We start from the raw sequence: 20214 nt of genomic DNA, 5'->3' as shown, positions 1-20214 counted from the left end.
TGTACAAAGTATCTCTCTATTTATTTCTTACCCCATAACTCCGTCAGTTTTAAACCGGTTTAGAAAATTCGTTTTTTTTATTTTATTTTAATTAGAAAAAAAAAAAATACAAAAACACCGCCATCTATTGGGAGCAGTAGTTTTTGTATGATGCCGAATCGATACAGAGAGACGGACAAAAATTCCAAAAAATATAGCTTCAGCTTCAACTGATTATGTAAAACCTCTCATATTAATTTTCCTTAAATATTTCCCATTTACAGACCTCGTCTAGTTACATGTCAGGGTACAATTTTATTAATACTTTCACACTTTTAACAGTCAATAGTTTTTCCTTTTTTCAACGAGTGATAATGTAATAGTAAACTTGCTTGTGTTATCGGTATACGCTGTGATGGGTGAAAATGGTATGGTAACCCCGCCTGCGCTAACGGGATACGCTGGCGGAGCACAAGTGAAGGGATCACCCTTCACTGGTGATCGATGAGAATGAAAACAGGCCAGTTAGTGCATCATGATGAATTCATCAGGAATTAACCATGATAGTTTCCTGGGAGAACCGCGAGGAGGTCGACCTGGTTAAGTATATTGCTAGCAATGGGATTCTCAGTCTCCATTACTTACAATCCCATTCCCCCCGCGGGGCACCAGTGAGGGAAGATAGACGAAGAGGGAAGCGTCAATTAGCCCATCGTGAGGAATGAAACAAGTATTCACACACAATGGTTTCCAGGGGGAACCGCATAGAAGTCGACCTGACAAGGTTTGCTAGCAATAGGGCCATTAGTCCCAATTACTAACAATCCCTTTCCCCCCGGCGGGGCACCAGTGAGGGGTGATAGGTGAGGATGAATGCAGGTCTGTTAGCCCATCGTGACGAATTTGAAGAAGTAATCATGATAATCTCCAGAAGTAACCACATGGAGGTTGGTCTAGTAAGCTATATTGCTAGCAAGGGGGATGTTAGAACCCCACTATTAATAATCCTTTCCCCCTAATAACCAATAATAGATTAGGAAATTTTAGGATATGATCTGACATTCAATGATAGGATCCAACGATCAATAAGTTGATCCAACAGCAAATAAGCTGCTGTATTGAAGCTAAAATTAAAACAAAAATAAAGAGAATAAACGTCGTCGCAATACGAGCATTATCCAGGAACTATTTGTAGAGTGAAACTAGCTGAGATTTGAAAAGAAAAAATGGTGTAAAAAAATAAGAAAGGACATTTTCTTTTATTTCCATAATACCTTGTAAAATGTTACAGTTCTCGCGTAAAGCTTCACAAACTTGCTAGTGACAATAAGCATTGAGAGGTAGTCAACAAGTAGATATTAGCAACGCCATCTATGAAATATACTTTACACTTTTAGTAGGAAACAAAATTTTTGTTGAAAATATTTTACTATTTGACGATAGATGGCGCTAGACATGACATACCAAGATACAAAGCTTAAACTATTCTAATAAAGATGGCGCTACTTAAACATAGGCAACAATTGCATGAAAAAATTGTTGCGATTTATTTGCAACCAACACAATAGAATTATAAAAATGTTATTATACGATGTAAGCCTTTTTATTAGAATTTACATTTTTATTAGAAATTTTGTTTTAAGAATCTCGTATCTTTCGAGCTATATACCTGCTCTGTAGATACGTAGGACTCATCGCTTAACACAACCCTCTAAAAGCCCCATAATCTCCATCTATTTTTACTTATTAGACTCTGAAAGAAGGGTAAAATATGTGTACGTACACTAAATGACGAAAGGTTTCATTTATGCAATTTAGAATAACAAACAAGCTAAGGTTTCGCCTAATAGATACTGTAATAGTACATACATATTTATTTATTTAAACACTATAAATGTATCTACATATAATTAAGTACAATTTTATTAATGTAAATACATTAAAAGCATCTTAAGAATAAAAGCCAATCGTTTGATGTTCATTGAATTAGCTGTTTGAATGAGATCAGAAGTAAATTAGTAATTAATTTTAGGTGCTGAATTAAGAATCTGTTAAATCCATAATGTTATTAAATGTGAATATTTATTTATTTATTTTAGGACCACATTGAACAAAATGTCTGGAACAAAAGGCGAATTTAATACATAGCATACTCTCCCAGTCATTTCATTGTATTATAGACATCATCATTGCCTAGTAGTAAGTAATTTGGATTAATATATCCCAAAGGTCATGATTTCGATTCATACGACACAAAACACAATGTGTGTCAACACAATTTCAATATAATTTCTGATTAACTTTCCGGTTACGGAACAGTGAATTCTAATATGCTCTGCGAAATGTGGACATGTCATGTGTTACGTTTACCATAAGGGCAACAGTCGACAAATGCCTCTATCTACTTGGTTAGAAGTTATAGTCGTGAGCATATGAGAGATTGAGAGAGATAGACTTAGTACAAAAGTTGTTTGCTTGGATACTTTCGTCATATTTGTGTTTCTACCATGAGCAGTTGTGTTTACATACATTTCATTTTTAAAAGGTGAGATATTGCAGTGAATTTACACGGTAATTAGGCATAACACCTTGGTCTTCAGGAATGACAACGCATGAAAGTGTCATGGACGAAACAGTATATTATGTCTATGGATCTGTTCATGTGTTTAGGCGATTGTTACCACTTTCCTTCAAATAGGCCGGCAGCTTATTTTTTTTTTTACAACAAGGGCAAACGAGCATGCAACTCACCTGATGGTAAGTGACTACCGCCGCCCATGATCACCCACAACACCAGCAGCATTGTAGGTGTGCTGCCGGCCTTTTTGTTACAGCTTGTTTGCCATTCTAAGTTGCATAAAAAATATTTTTTTTACTCTAAAAACACAGTTTGCTTAGGTGATTTTAATAAAACCGTCGTCAACTGTATACCGGCCAATGTGAAACATAAAAACTGAATCAAATTTAAATAAATATAAAATAAATTCACTATAAAAATTATGTTCGTAAAATATAATAAAATTTCGATTGCTAAAACTTTACATGTGACTATGTGAGTGATATTATTCGTGGAATGTTTTATCATATATTACTATTTGGTTTTGATCTTTTCGTAATATCGAATACTGCTGTGAGTGAAACAGATAAAAATATAGTTACAAACGATGTAGCCGATGCATTACTTTCAATTTTATGTACAGACGAAGAAAATAATACAAAAATAAATGAATTGAAAGATAAATTGAAGAAAATCAACAGTTATGTTGTCGATAAAGATACATATGCTCAAATACTAACTAATACAACTAAAGAGACAGATTTAAACGAAACTAATTTCTATGAGGCATTAAAGGAGGAAGATCATTTTAAATTCTTAACAGAAAATGAACCTAAGAATCTGTACTTAAAGTTGAAAGAAAAGATGAATAGAGATGATATATTAAAGATACTGGCAGATAGAGGAGAAGATAGTTATGTGGTCAAATCTGCAAGAAAGATGATAGGAGAAAATCATTCTGGAAAACTTGATGATAATGATATAAATATAGTTATTGATAAACTTATTGCAGAAATGCCAAACGATGATCACAAGTACGATTTTAAACGAAATGATAGTATGTATTGGGGTGAGAATCATTTTAAATAAATCAAACATAATAAAGATATTACAAAAAATATAATAATGGAAATATGAACGAGCAGACCAATAAAGAAAATTATCAGCAACTTCTCAAAATATCCTATTTCAAAGGAAATCCACTCAATTTCTTATTGAACTTCGAGAAGTTATTGATTTTTAATTATATAATATATATAATAATAATAATAATAATAATAATAATAATAATAATAAGCCTTCCAAAGTCCAACCCCGCGTCCGAGCTCACCATCTAGCTCACGTGGAAGGCGGTCACGCGTATAAATAAAACCTACGCGGCTAAAGGGGCAATGGCAAAAATAAAGATGGTGAATAATTATAATGGAGACAGTATAGGGTCGCTGCCCGGGGGTCGCCGGGGCGCGTCTACAACTGGCGGTAGGCGCGGCAGAATGCGAGCCAGCCGACCGGCCCCACCACCTGGCCGGTCCGACCCCTCGCCATCGACATCAGCTGGCTTGGCGCCGGCAGGGCCGTCACAGGCCCAGCAATCGGTGCCCGCCACTGGTGGTACACGTCGCATGAGGTGGACAAGAGCCATGAATGAGGACCTCATGCGTGCGTTCTTCAGGGCTACAGGGACAGAAACAGGCAGAACAGGATACCGGGCAGTAATGCACCGCGAGTTTCTGCGTCTTTTACCGGATCTAACCGTCTCGGAACAGAACCTAGCCGACAGAGTTCGGTACATACAGCGCTCTGGTATGTTTAGCGCGACCGAACTCGAACGATTGCGAAGTGAAGTTGTTTCAGAAGCAAACTCCGCGACCGTAGAGCAACCCATCTCAGACGTGCTACCTAGCGTAGAGGTGGTTGCCGAAACGCTTTCAGAAGCGGATGCGGACGGAACAACTTCCCAGGATATAGAGCATATGAGGAGCATACTAGACGAGGCGATTCTAGAGATCCGAAGAACTCCCCTCGAAGAGAGACCGAAGCTTCCCCGGATATATCTAAATGTGGCGACGCGGGATGCCATTGAGGCCACAAATGGACTGCTGCCTCAGTACCTTGAGGGCAGCGGTGACCTGGGAGAGACGAGTTCAATCCTGTTTGGCGCTGCGTTGGCAGTATGCCGATATACCGGCGCAAAAATGCCCCGGGCTGGACGTAATATCCAAAGGGATAATATGAAACCAGCCTGGAAAAGAAGGATTGAACGACGGATCGCCCAGGCCAGAGTCCTCATTGGTAGACTGCTCTGCTTCAGGGAGGGCAACACACGCCCGAGAATTATGCGCTCCGTAAAAGAGGCCTTTGCTGGGACAGGTGTACGTCTGTTCCAGCCGGACTTCGGGCACAAACTTACGGAGCGCATAGATGAACTGAAGCAGAAGATCGCTGCATGGGGGAAGCGACTCCGACGGTACTCTGAGAGGGTTGAGAGGTATCAACAGAATCGCCTCTTTATGAGTGATCAACGGAAGTTTTATAGGAACTTGGAGCGCCCAAAACTACAGCCCACAGGACAAAGACCCGAAACAGCCAATTTCGTCGCCTTCTGGAGACAGCTGTGGTCTGAACCTGTGGAACATGAGGAGGGCGCATGGATGCACGATGTTGAGGAAGCATGTGCTCGAATAACGCCGATGAACGCCATTGCCATTACGGAGGAAGACGTGGTTGCCGCGATCCGTCGGGCTCCGAACTGGAAAAGTCCGGGGATCGACGGATTGCAGCACTACTGGTTAAAGGCGTTCTCGGCCAGCCATGCGACCTTAGCCGTGCAATTCCAGAGTGCCCTCGAAAACAGGACGCTCCCGAACTTCCTTACAACCGGGATCACTCATTTAGCTCCTAAGACGGACGATACCGCGGATCCATCTAAATATCGCCCCATCACTTGTCTTACGACAATATATAAGACGTTAACATCCGTTCTGAGCGCTAAGATCTCTCGTCATGTGTACGAGAATAAGATCCTATCTAGCGCTCAGAACGGATGCAGGGGCGGTAGCCGCGGATCGAAGGAGCTGCTCCTCATTGATGCTGTCGCTGGCCACGTGGTCAAGCGGAACCGTCGGAATTTCTCCGCCGCCTGGATAGATTATAAAAAGGCGTTCGATTCCGTGCCCCATTCATGGCTCCGGAGGATACTCGAGCTGTACAAGATCGACGGTACAGTTCGAGTGTTCTTGGAGGCATGCATGGGGCAGTGGACGACGATCCTGACTATCCAGGGCGAGCGATTGACGGATACCGCTGACCGGATAGAGATAAAGAGGGGAATATTCCAGGGCGATTGTTTGAGTCCACTTTGGTTTTGCCTGTCCCTGAATCCACTCAGTACTTTACTGGAGAATTCGGGGACTGGATTTCAGTATCGGAGAGGAGGTACACGAGTGTCTCACCTTCTGTACATGGATGACTTGAAACTGCTAGCTCCGAGCGTCGAACGCCTGACGGAGCTGCTAAATATCGTAAACGATTATAGCAGCTCTATTAGGATGGCGCTCGGAATAGACAAGTGCGCGGTCCTCCATGTGCATAGGGGACGGGTCACTCAAACTGAAGGGATCGCCACAGATCCCTCTAATATTAAAACCCTCTCCGAGGCTGAAACATACCGGTATCTGGGCATGTCACAAAACATCGGTGTGAAGGAGACGGATATGAAACAGTCAGTCCGCGAGGAATTTTTTGCGCGCCTTACAAGAGTACTGAAAAGTTCTTTGTCGGGCGCCAATAAAATCCGAGCTTATAACGGCTGGGTCATACCCGTACTCCTTTACACTTTTGGCGTGCTCAGATGGTCTCAAACCGATCTCGAAGCCCTGGATCGGAAAGTCCGCACAACTATGACCCTCCATAGAATGCATCACCCGAAATCGTCAGTCATGAGGCTGTATATCCCGCGGAAGGCTGGTGGTCGAGGCTTGTTAAGTGTTAAGACCATGCACAACCGCGAGGTTGACAGCCTCAGGACATATTTTCTGGAGAAAATAGACGAGGGTTTGCATAGAGAGGTCATAGAATGTGACAAAGGATTCACCCTCTTTCTCTGGCTAAAGAGGACTGGCGAAAACCCGAAGTTTTGGGTACCTCTCAGCGGGAGGCCGTATGGAAAGAGAAGGAGTTGCACGGAAGGTTCTTCAAAGCCCTTCACGGGCCGTACGTAAACACGAAGACCTCCGTGCACTGGCTACAGTTCGGTGATCTCTTCGGAGAGACCGAGGGTTTTGTCTGTGCAATACAGGATCAGGTGGTTAAGACGAACAATTACCGAAAGCACATTCTGAAGGATGGCACTGAGGACATCTGTCGGGCATGTCGCCATCCCGGAGAGTCACTCAGACATGTGCTTTCGGGTTGTTCAGCTCTTGCCAACACTGAGTACTTGCACAGACATAACCAGGTAGCCAAAATACTCCATCAAGAGCTAGCTCTGAAGTACGGCCTCGCGAATGAGAGGTTGCCGTACTATAAGTACGAGCCCCAGCCGGTCCTCGAAAGCGACAGCGTAAGGCTCTACTGGGACCGATCCATCATCACGGACAGGACCGTTCTTGCGAACAAACCTGATATCGTGGTGATGGATCGGGCACTCTCGAGGGTGTTTTTGGTGGATGTCACCATACCGCATGACGAGAACCTCGTGAAAGCCGAAACCGAGAAGAAGAGAAAATATCTCGACCTGGCTCACGAGGTGACCGAAATGTGGGGGGTGACATCTACCGAAATCATCCCAATCGTTATGTCGGTGAACGGTCTTATCCCAACCAGTCTGGAACAACATCTCAGACGGTTGGGATTCCGAGGCGGCTCACTCCCGGGAAAGATGCAGAAAGCGGTGCTCTTAGATTCTGCCCGCATTGTACGCCGGTTTCTCTCCCTGGGGCCCTGAACCCCGACCGACTGTGCTTCTGCCGGGGGTTAGTTGCCATCTCCTCTCCTTAAGAGTGGAGATGAGAATTTTAGTGAAATTTAAAAAATAATAATAATTTATTTCAAAAATAAATGTTACATTTTAAATATAGGTAAAACTCTGCTCCCTAAATAGGTAAATCCTGTACTTTAGGATAAGCAGTGCTCTTCCCTATATGGCACAATGACACAAAATTATACAAATAAAGAAACAATACAAGTTAAGGTACTAATACGGTAATAATTTAATTTGCCCAAAATAATATTTTGTAAATGAAATCTTGACTGTGTAATTTGTGAATGTATGGAATGGATGAGTTATTTTAAAATGGCAGTCATAACCTAACATACTACTAATAACAAATCCTCAGTTTCATCATATGTCTTACTTAATAGCCAATTACTAACAATTCTTTTGCATATATGTTTAGTTTTTGAATATATAGATAATTCCTTATTTGCCTTTTTATATAAATATGGTCCCAAAAATAATAAAAACTTCCGAATAAATGATGTGTGAAATTTATTATAACTTTTTAAAGCTTGAACATCATTAACTCTTCTTTTATGCTCAGAAATATTTGCATCAAACTGATATATAGAATGTTGTTTACTTATAGTATTAAGAATATATAATTTACGGACAGAAAGAACATTACATTTTTGGTATAGCAAGTTTGTGGGATATTGAAAATCATAGAAATTAATAACCTTTAAAACAGCTCTCTGTGCAATCTCAAGATTTATTAGAACTGTCTTAGGAGCACCACCCCAAGCAACTATACAGTAGGTCAAAAGGGACTGACACAATGTAGTATAAGTTAGTTTTAGAATTTTCATATCTGCAACTTGCCTCAGACGTTTGAAAATGTAAATAAGTTTCCTAATTCTACAAGTTAATTTATTTATATGCTGTTTAAATGTTAAATTATTATCAATAAATACACCTAAATATTTTATTAGCTGTGTTCTTTCCAAACATTTACATGAGCATGTTCTATTGTTTTTTAGATGTAATGGTAAACAAGTATGGGCAGTAATACATAAATTAACAGACGGTTGAGTAGACTCCCGGATGGAAAATGCAAGATATTTAGTTTTTTCTGTATTTAGAGATAGAGTATTATTAGTAAGCCATTGTGTGACTTCATTAATTCCCTCATTTGCAGCACGAAATACCTCCTCCCAAGTATCTGCAGTGAAAAGGAGAGCCGTATCATCGGCATAACATATGATATTACCATGGAGGGGTTTCAGTTTACATAGATTATTTATATAAATTAAAAATAAAGTAGGGCCAAGAATACTGCCCTGAGGGACACCATAGGTTATGGGAAGAGGTTTACTCCTATAATTGCCTATTGCAACCATTTGTGTTCTATTTGAAAGATAACTCTCAAATAGTGCAAGCTGAGTACCCCTTATTCCACTTTTCTCCAGTTTATGTAAAAGTGTAGTAACAGAGACCGTGTCAAAAGCCTTAGCAATGTCCAAGAAGATCCCCAGGCATTTTTTACCCTGATCTAGGCTACTAGATATAAAATTTAACATCTCTTCCACTGCATCATCAGTGGACCTTCCTGAACGAAATCCAAATTGATTATCTGACAAAATTTTATTTTTCTCAAGAAATTTTATTAGTCTAATATTAATAATACGTTCTAATATTTTAGATAGAGACGGAAGAATTGAAATTGGTCTATAATTTATTACACGGTCTCTATCACCACTCTTGTGAATTGGATAAAGTAGGGAAATTTTTAGTGCATCCGGAAAAACACCCTGGCTAAGACATAAATTAAATATGTAAGTTAAATATGGAATTAATTTATTTTTAAATTTTTTAAGAATTACATTAGATATGTTATCCCATCCAACTGAACAATCATTTTTTAGGTTCATTATTAATTGTGAGATTTCATTTTCGTCAGTACTGAGCATAACAAAAGAATTAAAATAATTATTACCGGAAGAAACATAAGGAATATTAAGATAATTTTGTCTAGTCTGGGGTATCTTTCCTGCAAGATTTTGGCCTACATTTGCATAATAGTCATTAATTTCATCAACTGATAGCTGGGGATCATTTAAATTTATAAGCTCATGAGGTGGTTGTTTATTTTTAGCACTATGAGTTATATTTTTTAAAGTTTTCCATAATTTTTTACTATCATTACCAGCTTTACTTAATTCTTGTCTTTCATATTCAGTTTTAACCTTCTTTATAATATCATTACAGAAATTACGATATCGATGGTAAGTTAAACGGATAGTTTCATTATCTGGAAACTTTTTATGTTTTCTATGTAGTTGATCTTTATTCTTTATACATTTTAGTAAACCAGGAGGATATATTGGAAATTACCCAATAATTATTTTGTATTTGAAGTCAATATTGGATCTAATCCGTTTTTTTTAATACGATGGTTCAAATGTTAACAATGTTTATTAAAAAAAATCTATTGTATTCTTTTAAAAAAGTTTTATTTTTTTTTGTTTATGCAACTTTGAATGGCAAACAAGCTGACGGCCCACCTGATGGAAAGTGGTAACCGTCGCCTAAAGACATGAGCAGTACCATGGACATAACAGAGTATACTGTTTAGCCCATGATACCTCCCATGCGTTGCTATTTCTAAGCACTCAGGTGTTATTCCTCTGTACCCTGTAAATTCACTGCCATATCCCACCCTTCAAACCGAAACACAGCCATGCAAACACAATTTCTTCACGATAACGATAAAAAAGCCTTATTAAGAGTAATTATTTTTAACTCTCTGATTAATATTGGCACATTATTTAGATCCACAAGGGGAGCTTGAAGATCTTAAACAGTACCACCAGCACGATGGACGACGCCTCTTCAAAGGGGAAAGAACCACAGTCAGATATTATCCCTTCATGGTGTCCATTCATGTGATGGAACGATTCTGGTGCGGTGGCTCCATTTACTGGCACGACTTGGTCTTGACGTCGGCATCGTGTTTGCAGCTGTTAGTTACCATTTTTTTTATAGCAGACGAAGACTTTCTATAAAAGTTGTCGACATAAGTAAATACCCCTGTCTTACTCGTATTTCTACCACAAAGCAGCTGTACTTGCACGGCTGTGTTTCGGCTTGAAGGGTGGAAAAAAATTATAGGGAGGCATAACAATTAGTCTTCAGAAATGACAACAAAAAACTATACGCCTAGTGTTTTTTTAATGGATGATAATGGAATGGTAACCCCGCCCGCGCTAACGGTATACATTGGTGGAACACCAGTGAGGAGTGATAGGTGAGTATGAAAAGGTAGATCAGTTAGCCCATCGTGATGAATACACCTGGAATTCAGCATGATGGTTTCCAGGGGGGACCACGTGGAGGTCGACCTGACAATATATTTTGAAACAATAGGTATTTGTACCCATTGCTAACAATCCCCCCTCCGCTCCACTGTACGCCTGTACATTGTTATCAATGTCTATAGGCGAAGACGGTTGCAACTTTTCATGAAGTGACTGACAACATATTTGCCATTGCTAGGCAACAACTGGGGAAAAAATATTATTATATAAGATGCAATTTCTTCAAAAAAAGAAAAGAAAATACATAAAAGAGTGTCAATCTACCATTCGGTGTTGATAAGTGACTACCGCAGTTTATAAACTCTTGCAGCATCAAAAGCATTGCCCAATATAACTTTCTTGTCTTACAATATCGCATAGTCGCATTTATTATTGGATCACGCTGTGTGCACATGTTGTGGCAAGTTTACCTGATCAATACATTAATGTACTTGCATGTTATAATTTAAGTTTGTATTTGTAAACTTCTGTTACGTGCGCTTAATAAATAAAATAAAAATATAACAATATTTAAATTACAATATTTAATTTCACTGCCCCCCACCTTTAAAAAATGTATTGTAAACAAGATGATTGGTGGCAGGAATAAATAAGACAAATACTTATGAAAGAATTAAAATATATTCTAAAATCTTCATATTTTTCGAACCGTATCTTAGAAATCTTACCAATTTTAAATCAGGAGTCCTCTTTCAAGTACTTACCTGAAAAAGAAAATAAGTAATTAAACATTTTATTTTCTAAAAAATGTGTCCCAGTCATTCCGCAACTGCAGTGTCCCCCTTCCTTTCCCACATGAGTCCCTTATTCCTCTCATTTACTAATTTCCTTTACGCATTTACAACGTTCCCTTACTTTTTTCTTTAATCCTTTCCTCCGAACCGTAGGTTTTTTTTATACAACTTAGAATGGCAAACAAGCTTTTTTTTTTTTACAACACAGGGGGCAAACGAGCATGCGGCTCACCTGATGGTAAGTGACTACCGCCGCCCATGATCACCCACAACACCAGCGGCATTGCAGGTGAGCTGCCGGCTTTTTAAAAAGGAATATACTCTTTTCTTGAAGGTTATGTTGTCGTATCGGTTCGGAAATACTGCTGCTGGAAGTTGATTCCAAAGAATGGTTGTGCGTGGAAGAAAGTGCCTTGAAAAACGCACGGTGGAAGACCGCCACTGGTCCAGATGATTGGGATGAAACTTTAGTTTGTGGCGGGTTGTACGGTGGTGAAAATCAGCAGCAGGTATCAATCCGAACAATTCCTCAGAACACTCCCCATGATAAATTCGGTTGAAGATGCTCAGAGATGCAACATCTCTGCGCAGTTTCAGTGGATCAAGTCGGACAGTAAGGCATTGACTATCGATAATTCGAGCCGCCCGACTTTGAATGCGGTCTAACGGAAGGAGTTGGTACTGTGGCGCTCCTGCCCACAGGTGAGAACAGTATTCCATATGCGGCCTGACTTGGGCTTTATATAATTTCAGGCGGTGTTCTGGCATGAAATATCGTCTCACCCTATTGAGCACTCCTAACTTTTTGGAAGCTATCTTAGCCTTCTCCTCCAGATGACCGCAAAACTGGACGTCGCAAGATATATCAACGCCCAGAATTCCTAGACTCGACTTTTTATCAAGGGAAGTGCCCTAAAAGTGAGGAGATACGACGGCACACCTGATGGAAAGTGGAAACCGTCGCCTATAGACATGAGCAGTACCATGGACATAACAGAGTATACTGTCTCGCCCATGATACCTCCCATGCGTTGACATTCCTGAGGACTCGGATGTTATTCCTCTGTACCCTGTAAATTCACGCCATATCCCACCCTTCAAACTGAAACACAGCCATGCAAACAACGGCTTCACGGTAGAAACACGAACGGGACAGAGGTACCCAAGCAATCGACTTTTGTACAAAGTCTCCTTCAGGTGGCGGAAACCACCAACAAATGCATTCCCAAAGAGGGTTGACATCAGGCAGGCGACCGGTTGTAAAACTATAAGCTAAATCCTTTAGTAATATGGATAAAACCATATTACGCCGACCACAAATAATAATTGGGATAAGGGTAGAAAAATGATGGTTACCTTAAAAATGCTTAAACAAGTTTAAGTGGAAAAACATAAAAGACACTAAAAGAGACTACAGCATTCTGTAACTTAATAATTGAACGAAAGAGTAGACAATTAGAGGCAATACATACATACATATCTGTCACGCCTGTCTCCCATTAGGGTAGGCAGAAACAATGGAACGCCAAATGTTTCGATTCAAACAAACCTCTTTCGCTTCTTCCACATTCATCAATCTTTTCATACACGCTCGCCGGTTACAGGTACTTTTAATTTGGCCCTTTTTCAGCACGTCGCCTATTTGGTCGACATACGTCCGTCTAGGGCGTATGTCGACCAAATAGTAATTCTTCTTTCATCCATCCTCTCCAAATGACCAAACCAACCAAACAATTAGAGGCAACTATTAATAACAATTTATATCGAGTATTATGATACTTGAAATCTTGTTAATGATAGTTCGTAATCTTCAATTTAAGTTGAGAAACAGTTCGCGACAGCGACAGTTACCGACAGCAGTAAATTGAAATTATTTAGTATCCAGATAATATAATTACCCAAATAAGATTTATTATTTCCTATGTATTAAATTAAGATCGGATTCAATAAAAATAAGTAACCTTCTTATTATGAAATATACCAGTACAAAAGATTATTGTAACAACAATTAATTTGAGCAAACTAGAGATAAAAACTGCCGCGTGGTCCTGGCATTCTAGGCCAAACCTTCCTTCCCCGTGGGTGACGTAAGACTAAGGGAAATTAATAGTCGAGGAATGGACAGCAACGTCCATTTTACAACATCACCATAGCTAAAGCTATGAAATCTGCCATGGTTATTTTTTTTTTAATGTTCATCAACAAAATATTAGTAAACGAGAAAGTTTATGTTTCCATGTTTGTTATTCAGTTATGAAAAAAGGCATACGAAAAATATGACTTATTAATTTATGTATATATTTAATTATGGATGTTAGTGTTTCTGTGTATATTTTTATCGCATACAACGCATGGATTTCTTCAAGACTTTCATACATTAAGTATATTTCGAAAACAATATGATGAGGTTTGTTTTAGGATGCATAACAATCGGTTTTATCGTGAGAACCCAAAAAACTTGGCTGTCAGGATCGGCAGTAACCATAGCAGGATTGGAGGAGAGGTCGTTGACGCTTTAGAGGTAAATATTTACATTCCAATTATACGTAGAAGGATTTTTATGAATGCATAAAGGTTAAGTTAAGGCAGTGATTTCAAACTGGGGATCGCAACCCCTTGGGGGGTCCCCGAGCCTCTACAAGGGGGTCGCGGAAGGTCACGAAACAGAATGTCTGTTTTAGATACTTTATTATGTATTATTTATTTTATTTTATCGATACCTAACTGTGAATATAAATACAACTGTACGGATTTCATAATTGTACTATAATAAAATTCATACACATTGGAAACCGTGGAGGGTAGGGGGTCGCAAGATATTTTTACATAATAAGGATTTCGCGCCATGAAAAAGATTGAAAAACACAGCGTTTTTTGTTGTTGTTAACATATAATTAAATTCCGATGATTGAACTCAGTCAAAATGAAACATCAGTGTTTCCCCAATGCACGGAGTCAATGGATGCAGTACTGCTCATGTCTATAGGCGACGGTTACCACTTTCCATCAGGTGGGCCGTCAGCTTGTTTGCCATTCTAAGTTGTATAACAAAAAACCTAGTCGTTTTATACATAATATAGGTATGTCATAAATAAATAATTATCACCAGAGTAAATTAAATCTCTATTATTAATATAATTATTTAGACAGATGAGATAGAATACAAAATTTATATTAAATCATAAAAAATATTGCAATTGATATATTGTTAGTTAAAGCCCACTACCTATCCTTATAATCACTTAGTCCTACGTATTTCCAGTTTTGTGTGTTATATATATGTGTATTAATATGGTATATTTGTATGTATTTATGCGTATATATGTATATGTATGTATATATATATATTTATATGTGTATGTGTATGTATATATATGTATATGTTTGGTTGTATGTGTTTATTTATGTATGTATATGTATATGACTATGCTGTCACAGATATTATTTTTTACAAATCTATCTTTTTTAACGCGCCACCTACCTACTTATGCTTTAATCCTTTCTACCCAAAGGTTGTCTGGAAGAGATTGCTTAGCAATAAGACCGCCTTTTGTACTACACTATATATTGTATATACGTATTGAAAATTGTTTTAACAAATCATGTTATGTTGGTGCAATAAAGTGTTAAATAAAAAAAAAAAAATTGTTACCTTAGATTGTTACATACACATACTATATAAATATAGATAGATAAGATAGATAAATAATTTATTTGCATCACTTACAGCACACAAACAGCAAAAGACACAAATGCAATGTGAAAAAAGATAAAAAAAAGATACATATACGAAAAATTAAAAAAAAAACAAAAACAAAATCAGAATGCATAAAACTAGTATTAGTTATTAGTATTAGCATAATATATATTCATATTAATTGCTGGTCCAAATATTATCAGAATTATACCAAGTTTTTTGATTTATCTACATCGTATAGGATATCAAGCGATTCTGAACCATGTCAGAGGACCATAAAACCCAATATCACTTTCGACATAAATATGAAAGCGATCCTATGATCTACCATTAAACCGATCTCCATAAAAACCTGCTTGGGAAGCTTTAACGTAATAAGAATGAATAGAGGTTTGTTTCCACAGCAAATACAGGGCTCCCGGAGCACGGAAATTAAAATATTTTGTACGTTCAAACAAAGTTTTTCGGCCCTCACACAAGGATTCCTTTTACTTTGCTCGAGATAATGATTCAATTATTTATGAGTAAAATAAAAGCTTTGGCTTTACAATAACTATTCTCGTACATATTTTGGACTCTTCGATGGTTTCAGATTTCCCAGAAATTAGCGTACGAACCGATATTTCTACAAAGGAAATTTCTTCCAATTTACCCTAATACGTTCTGCAAAGAAGTTTATGGAGAGTAAGTAATTAATACTGTTTAAAATACTATTTAGGACTTTTTCATTTCAGTTTTGCATAAGTCTATTAAATTAAAAAAAAAAATTGCCTTAATTCTGTTAATTATATATTTTAACTATCAGATAAACTGGATTTTCCTACGTGTAAATTAGTTTGAATGATCGCTCTCGGTAAATGATTAAGGGTCCCGGATGGTCCCGAAACTAGTGAATCAATCTGTAAGTATATCCTTTCAGATAAAAAAGTATTTTCCAAATCGATTTAGAACTAACAAACTTATGAGGTAACAAACATAAGAAAGAACCAAATTGCAAATCACCTTCTTTTTGGAGTAGCGTGAGAACGACAACAAATTTTCCACCGTCCTACCTGGATAATTTGACAGCTGGACGCAGCGTGTTAGTTTAGGAAAAAAATTAACAAGCGAAATACCAAAAATGATGTGTACATTTTTAATTTGTTTTTGTACATTAACATTCCATATTAGGTTTTCCGTATTTTCTAAAACAATTTACGAAATGAACGTTCAATATTCTCCTCGTGGACTAATACAATCGGACGAAGCATCAATACGAAGATATTACGAAATGGATACGTTCACGATATTGTATTCGTATTGGTGATTATGACATTGTATTATATATACCTGCAAATTCCTCAGCTATCGACCGAAAACCTGTCTTCATCTGTTTGATTTGTCAAAACCTCTTTTAGTAGTAATCAAGATACGACGTATGAGAAGCGTAAAAATAAAAAAATAAAACAACAAATTTCATTTTTACACTTTTTTAATTTGGTTATGCAAAATTGTATTTTTATTTATTTTTATTTTTTATTTATTTGTTTTTATTTTTATTTATTTTATTTATTCTTTATTGTACACAAAAAATTATAACATATAATATATATAAAATAAAGATGTACAACAGGCGAGCTTAACTCTGTAAGAGTTCTCTTCCAGCAAACCCTGAGTGGAAAGGAGCATTAATTATTTAGTTTTTTTTCTACATTCATCATTATCAGCCGTCGACTGCTGAACATAAACCTTTCCTATAAGGACAGTTTTGCCACTAGTTGCCACGCTTGGCATGCATACTTACATTTATACATAATTCGTACTAAATTTATTAATTAATATTCAATGTGAGTTAAGGTAAAATAAGGCTAGTGAATTAAATAGTTTTTACTCACAACTTTGTTGTATTTGTAACCAATATATGTTAACTGGATAAAGTAAAAAGTATTCTATGTCCTTCTCCATTCCAAGAACTGTGTGTATATTTAAACTTTATGATTATTGATTAAGCCGTTAATATTTAATACAAACTCACATATTATACTACAAGCTGTTGTCTGCGACTTCGTCCGCGTTTCCGTCGTTTTTCGTAAAATAAGTAGCCTCATTTCCCTTCATTGCTCTGCTCCTATTGATCGTAGCGTGATAAATAGTATACTATAACCAGCCCAGGAGTAAAAAGAATAATTGTACTAAATTTCGTTAAAATCCGTCGAGTAGTTAGTAAAGTATAGATGTAAAGTATATTTGAAAGTATTGGTATGTGGACTGTATGTTAAGATTACATATACATATACATACTTTATCTTTATAAACAATATACCATAAATAGCAACAACAAAGACAATTATACAGATAATATTTTATTTGCTTCCACTTATCAGGCTATTTCTCTGCTCAATTCTCTGATTGCTCAGCAGCCAGATATTGATATATTTAATGACAAAATAGATATATTTTTAAAATGTTGTTTAAAATTTTTAAGTTTGTAAAATAAACCTATGGCTCACTACATGTTTTGGGATACTGTAAGTATGGTGAGTAATATAATAAATAAAATAATCAAATAAAATAAATAAATAAAATAAAATAAAATAAATTAAATAAATAAAATAAATAACATAAATAAAATAAATAAATAAATAAAATAAATAAATAATTATTCAAATTCAAATTCAATTCAAATTCAAAAATCATTTATTCATGTAGGACATTTTAGCCGCTTATGAACGTCAAATTTTTACATTATAATTTTATTTTTTTCCCTACCGTCCAGTTCGGTATATAGATCCAATTGAGAAGAACTGGCAAGAAACTAAATTGAATTACTTTTTTTTTTAAAGCCAGTTTATTTACAATGTATATTTATATAGGTGTCTATGTCTAACATTAAATGAAAATTCAGTGCATGAACAACTATTGCCATGCACACTCGTCAAAAAAAACTAACATCTATAAGATGTATTTTGAAAGTAACTCAAGTCTCTGTGTTACCTAATTTTTTGTCCATGAAGAATCGTGACTGATACAATTATTTCTTTTATCTTTCAGTAAATTTAAAACGTCAACCATGTTCTGCGCTGGCACCTTAACGACCGGCGAGGGAGCTTGTGATGTGGGTTTGGTTATAATTTATTCAACTTAATTTTTTTGTTTGACTTGACAAAACTAAAAGGTAGTAATACAGTAACCAAACGTTACTGTCATAACTTTAAATACATCAACAGAATTCGAATCTATCCAACACTATAACAATAAATCTCAGTTCCTGTAATCCATTTGTTGTCTCACAAAAAAAATGGTTTGATCTAATTGCATTTTTTGACTTCCTGCAATAGACTTAAGGTACAAATTTATTTGTATAAGAATCTTTTTTACCAATTTGGCCAATCAAATGAAATCAAATAATTTATTGCACAAATATGGGTTCATAGATTACATGACAATATTTTTTTACAATTTTCCAATAACAAACAAGAGAGACAAATCAATAAACTAAGGCGATAAATATCTTTGGAAATATTTTATACAAAAGGTTGGTCAATTTTTCAATTTCTTTTCCAAATGTCATTACCCTTGAACATGACGTCATTCGTCATTCATTGATGTAATAAATAACCCGATTATTAAGAAAAACGCAAAGTACTCATAATTTAAAATTTTCCAAAAAAATATGAATAACATGTGAGACATTTTATCATTTTAGCACGACGCAGGCGGTCCGGCGATTTTGGGTGGCAAACTCGTCGGCATAATTTCATTTGGGCCAACGATTTGCGGATACCCAAATGCAACCACAGTGTTTACCCTCGTGGGAGCTTATGCTGACTGGATAGAAACCATTAACGAAACTGTTAGTACCTACGTCATATATTTACCAGTTTGTTTTGCCAATCTGAGCATACTTCGCATACGCTTCGTATTAATATAAAAAATTTGAAAGTTTGTAAAGATATTTGGATATTTGTTTCCAAATCACGCTCAATGAATTTAAATGAAATTTGGTTATATTTTTTAACTTAACACATAGGTTACATACTGATTATCATCATCATCATCATATTCAGCTTTTAACTGTCCACTGTTGAACATAAATCTCCCTCTTGGGGAGTTTTGCCAATAGTTGCCACGCTTGATAGGCGGTTTGGTAGTGTTACATGGCTATGTATAACATACGAATATAAAAGTGCTGATCTGCATTTTCGAAACAGTCAACGGTAAACAATAATGTATGCGTCATACCATGCATTTCCAGCGATTTTCCGATATATTTTAATTCAGACCGGATTTGAACCTCAGACGAACAAGACGCTTTATTAATTTTTATAATAAAGACTCGTGTTAATTAAAATAATTTTCTTTTTAAAAAGTCTCATCTGACCCACCCCGTAACATTACCTGCTGTTAGGTTTAGGAGATGTTTTAAGAGGGACACTGCTGCCCATCTTTCGCCCTTCCTTATTCGCCTTTTACGACACCCAGGAAAAAAAGGGGTGGCCTATTCTATGCCGAGACCACACGCAAACCATTAACCATGGCATGCATAAATCCAAAAGTTAGTTTAGGTCCTATGATGGTCCCGTTATTTCCTGGAGTTTGTTTAGCTGGTACATGATATAAATTTCTTCCTTTACAGATATCGGGCTACTATCGTAGGAATAAACAAACCACCACTTCTACTAGAAAACCTCTTTTCGACTACTTCGCGACACTAGTGTTTGGCATCACAGCGAATATATTGCAGCCTGATCCATTGGCAGTCCGTCATATCACACCACTGTGAGGAAACGGAAGAAGATGAGAATGAGCGGCTTTGCTGGATGAAGTGAGCTCGACTAATGAGATTTTCAATAATTATAGTGGTGATGGTTTGTTGGTTTTATTTTGTTCTCAAGCAACTTTAGCTTCTCAATTCTCTTGTATCTTTCTACGTATTATGAGACATGTTTGCAAAT

General features: G+C 36.9%; 1 pseudogene; it reads left to right on the top strand.

Moving 5' to 3' along the window:
* Positions 1-2922: 2922 nt before the first annotated feature.
* Positions 2923-20067, top strand: LOC113510921 (coagulation factor XII-like; annotated as a pseudogene).
* Positions 20068-20214: the final 147 nt, after the last annotated feature.

The sequence above is a fragment of the Galleria mellonella genome, unplaced genomic scaffold, assembly GCF_026898425.1.
Source record: "Galleria mellonella isolate WM207_F2 unplaced genomic scaffold, CSIRO_AGI_GalMel_v1 utg250, whole genome shotgun sequence".
NCBI classification, from domain to species: Eukaryota; Metazoa; Arthropoda; class Insecta; order Lepidoptera; family Pyralidae; genus Galleria; species Galleria mellonella.
The sequence above is the reverse complement of the archived record's forward strand: the minus strand, read 5'-3'. Positions and strand labels throughout refer to the sequence as shown.